General features: G+C 37.8%; 1 long non-coding RNA gene across 1 annotated transcript; it reads left to right on the top strand.

The window, feature by feature from the left end:
- Positions 1,962-4,433, top strand: LOC109850658. The gene is made up of 2 exons (XR_002249492.1): positions 1,962-2,169; positions 4,040-4,433. It is a non-coding gene; the product is annotated as an uncharacterized LOC109850658 (long non-coding RNA).

Genomic DNA, 4,779 nt, shown 5'->3' with positions numbered 1-4,779 from the left:
AACATCAATCTGTAGTTTCATAGATATGCTCAACTGAATATTCAATAACAAATCCCTCTCTCTCTGCTTTCTTTAAATAAATAAATCAAAAAAAATAAGGGAGCAAACTCTAGCTCCCAAGCTCTAGATTACAAACCGTTACACGGTCCCTTGGCAAGTAAATGCATTCATCTAACTGCACCACTTCAACAATTTACTCTTAGACTACATCCCAAAACAAAAACTATATCCAGTTAGATAGAACTCAGTTATCAAGCTAAACTCAGACGTTTGCAGACCGAATTCAACAGTTTTTTTTTTTTTTTTTACCTAGCTTCCCGCAAAGTAAATGCAAATCTAGAGATTGAAAACCACAGTGATGACGTACATACTTCAGATCGTAGGTACGTCGCAAAATAGTGTGAACAGGCCAAGAAGAATCTATACCGTATAACAAGCATACAGGAAAAATAGGCTGGGGGCATTAAATTGGCAGTACAATCATCATCTAATAATGAACCGCACCATTCTGGCAAAATTGATTCCAGTACTGTAGGACAACGAGCTATCACTCCACATGGTCCATAGAGATTCCACAACAAGCCCGAAAACCCTTTGGAATAAGGCTCGTATCATGTTACTTGTTTGACGAAACCTGCAACAAGTTTGATTATGCAACCACCAGCGACCTAACCTTTGATAAGGGAGACGCATAGCACCACCAAAATCCACAAATTCAGTGAAAAACGGAAGATCCCCGAAAGGAACGGCCGACCAAAGATCAAAACTAAAACAACATGAGCTCGAAGCAATCACGGTGGAAGGGTATCCGCGCGCATGGGTGGCTGAGATCAAGCAGCAGGTCTGAACCAGCGTGATTCACGAGATCTCACTACAAAGGAAACGGTTACCATCATCATGCAGAATCTACCCGAGTGAAGATGACATGAGTTGGATTCCTAAAGGGGAGGTGGATGCAGCTGTAAGCTTACTTAAAAGCATGAAAGAGATGCCCCCCCACGGTTTATTCCTTTTCATCCACGCAGTTGTCTGCTTCCTATTGGTATTCTCCATCTCATTCAAGGTCCCCCACACTGCACATGGACTGAGCTCAAACGTGCGCCCTTCATAACTTTCAAACAATAGATGATGTTCAAACATCAATTTTGTATGGTAAATGGGATCGTGATAAATATCAAGCAGTTCATCAGTGTATGATACAGACTCTATAATCTCATCATGGGTTCTGGATAAGAGAGGCACATTGCAAGGCTGTGGCAATCCGTCTCTTGCCTCAGATTTTAGTGTCAGGACCACAAGAGTTTGTCGTAAGGTATAGCTTGAATGTACACATCAGAAACGGATACGAATTAGACAGAAAGTGATCTGATTATCTACATCTAGCCCATTCCTGGGTGAGAAGTGAATCACAATCAACTTCATCAAATCTCGAGAATGTCATACTGAGACGAGCACTAAACAGAATAGTTTCTACTGTTTGGAAAGAAACCGAGTCTCGATAATGTTAAGAAATCAGAAGCGAAAATGGCAACGTAGGAAGGTTTAGCCTGCTTTAATGACTTTTAGCAGGAAAAAAGCACCACGTACTATTTTCAAAAACAGAAAGACTGGAAGTCAGAAAAGATAGGAAAAGAGAAGAGCGGGGGGATAAGATGTTTAAGAGTTTGCATAACAAAGAAAACAAACAAATAACTAATACTGACATATAAATGAAAAGATCGACAATAAAAAGGAAGATAATATACATAATGTGAAAGTATTTGAAATCTTGAAGCGGGGCTAGAGTTAGGGGTGGCAGTTTTTGACCCGACCCATCAACCCGACCCGACCCGACCCGTTTATATTGGGTATGGGTCAAGTTATATGGGTCGGGTCATAAACGGGTCAACCCTAACTGACCCATTTATTAGATGGGTAAGTTAGGGTTGACCCGCCTGACCCGTGTAACACAAAGAGGTCTAGCAACCCGTCCTCTCTTCGTCTCTCATAAACGAAACCCTAGATTTCCCATCTGCGTGCGGCGGCGAGCGGCGAGCGGCAGCGAGGAGCGAGCGGCGGCGATAGGCGAGAGGTGACAACGAGTGACGGCGAGCGGCGTCGTTTCATCAAAAGTGACGACGAGTGACGCCGAGCGACGAGCGGCGACAAACGGCGAGCTCGATCAATTCTGTAAGTTCTCTCTTTCTCTCTCTAAGCTTCATCAAAATTAGGTTTCTTTCATTTTGCTCAAATTTCTTTAAATTAATTTGATTCAAGCTCAAATGTTCCGTTTCCAGAGTTGATCATTGGCTTTCATGTAAATTAATTTGATCATAGATAATCTATTCCTCTTTCTAAGGTTTCATTCATGCTCATTTATTGCCCAATTTGTGATCTGTTGAATTTTGGGGAGTCTATGATCTAGTGATTCTTTTTGTACCATATATTGTTCTTTTCGTATTTTTAATTTTCAGAAACAGCCTACGAAACAAGCACACGGCACTAATTTTTCAGTTAGTTAAGACAATTTGACATGATTAATGGCTGAGTTGAGGGAAAACTATATTTATTCATTAAATAAGTATATATGTGTGAAGACTTTGACCTGGTTCTCTTGTCTTAAAGTACTATTTCTTCATGTTGAAGCTGGTAAAGGGTAGTTGGTGAAAGATATATGATTTAAGCTGGGTTAGGTAAGACTCTTGAATTTGGGAATATTATTTGGATTAGTTCAGAGTACTCTTTGGTTGCAACTTATGGTTGCATTTTGTACAAGGAAGTTGTTTTCTTAATGCAATAAGAAAGATGATGAAAGTCTTAAAGTACTATTTCCTTTTGTGTTTGTACTGACTAAGTAGTTATGTGACAGGCAGGGATTCTTTATTCGGTTAAAGTGTTGCTTTGCTGAATTTGTGTTATCTGTTGAATTTTATTTAATTTTATGAATCTTATGTAGTTTTGTAATTTTCAATACAGTTAATGGAGTCTAATTCCAGGATCAGTTGTGACCACGTACGTATTATATGCATCTACGTCTGATCAGTTGTGGTCACACTTCCTAGGTTGTTTAGTTCATGCACTTGCACTCTGCAATGTCAGGGGGAAATGAAACTTGTTTTAGTGCACATCTGCGAATCAAATTTCTTGGTGCTTGATGCTATTGCTCCCCTGCCTCCCTTTATTTTCAGCATGGTGTCTACTTTTCCTGCATCCTAAAGCATAACTACCTATGATTACCACTCAGCATGTTCACTTTAGGTTGTATAGTTTGTGTAGGCATAACTTGATAATATTTCCTAGGATGGTACCTTGAAGGTCATGTAGTTAACAATAAATTATTACCCATCTAACTACTGTTCAATAGGAGGCAATGCTTGTCTTTGATGATCATTTAGTGAGAAAATGATGTATATTCGACTGGCTAAATACTAATTGGTTTTAGTAATTAGTAAGTCACCACATTGATTGTGAAATTTAACTGGGAGTTTGATGGAAGCTGACATATTTTACTTTGTTTAAAACCTTGTTGTCAATTTGGCTTACTTTATATTTTGTGGCGCTAAGGAAAAAGCTAGCTTGTTCCATTGTCAAATGTAGTTACAAGCGCACATGTCATGGACATTATATTGCAGCAGGGATCAACTTGACATGGCAGTTACTCGGTTCTCTTGTTAAATATGTATTTGGATGTGTCAGAATATAATGTTTTCCGTCCATAATGAAGTTGTATGAGGGTTCTTCACATATGTGAGAAAAAGAAATGTCCTTCAGTAAGCTTCTCTCATCTTTCATTTGAGGAAAACAAATAACAACGTCCTTTAAATTCTGTGCTTTCTTTTCATTATATATTTTACAGTTAGCAGACTGTATATTGCATTAATTGAGCAGCGACTGGTTTCTTTTCGTCCGGTGATTATATTGACGACGTGTGTGTTGTATTTGCTTTCAAGGTCAGATCGACAGTATTGTTGTTGAAGAGTAGCTTTTGTTATAAAGGAACATGCTCCTTGATTTTTTTGTTGTAAAGTTCTAATTATTCATTTATTCATGCCTATTTTAGGCTATCTCAGACAAGAAAATCGCCACAATATCATCTGATGGCTTTTGGGAAGAAGAAGAAAGTTTCAACTGCACATTTAGTCAACTCAAAGTTGTGGAGGTGACTGACTTCAGCGGCATCACATCTGAACTTAAGCTCATCGAGTTTGTGCTTGCTAATTCACCTGTTCTTGGCTTTTGTGAAGGAGCAGAAGTTTGTTACTGTTGTAATTTTTTTTGTGTAAATAATATTGTCTGTAATTAGTTCTTGTGTTTGAACACCTTAGTGCATGTAATTTTTTTGTTGAGGCCACACTTTTACAAAAATTTGTTCATGTTATAATTGCTATAGCTGAACAGGGAAATTGCTATCTGTTACTGATAAAACTATGTCTAGAGAGGTGTGCTTTAATGAACTTTTTTCTGTTACTTGATCTTTATGCTAGTACTTTGTATGTGTTGTGATTTTGTTCCTGGCCCTTTTTGTGTTAATACCTTGGCAAGTTTGCTATTATTTTGATGTTTTCTGTTTGCTTTCTTTGGATCAATTTCTTTGTATCAATTTGGTAAGCTTGTTTTTGTTTTAAATTGAAAAATTTAACTTCTGTTATTTATCAGGATTTTTTGTATTTAAACTTGGTGTTTTGATTAAGTTGAGAGTTTTCATAACCATTACATTTTTTATGTGCAAGTTTGAACAATGTTGGTTCTGGATAAAATCTAACTGGTTAAATTTAGTGCTTCTGGCGATTTCTCAACTCT

The sequence above is a fragment of the Asparagus officinalis genome, chromosome 7 (genome assembly GCF_001876935.1).
Source record: "Asparagus officinalis chromosome 7, Aspof.V1, whole genome shotgun sequence".
Taxonomy (NCBI): domain Eukaryota; kingdom Viridiplantae; phylum Streptophyta; class Magnoliopsida; order Asparagales; family Asparagaceae; genus Asparagus; species Asparagus officinalis.
This window is presented reverse-complemented; position numbering and strand designations above follow the sequence as displayed.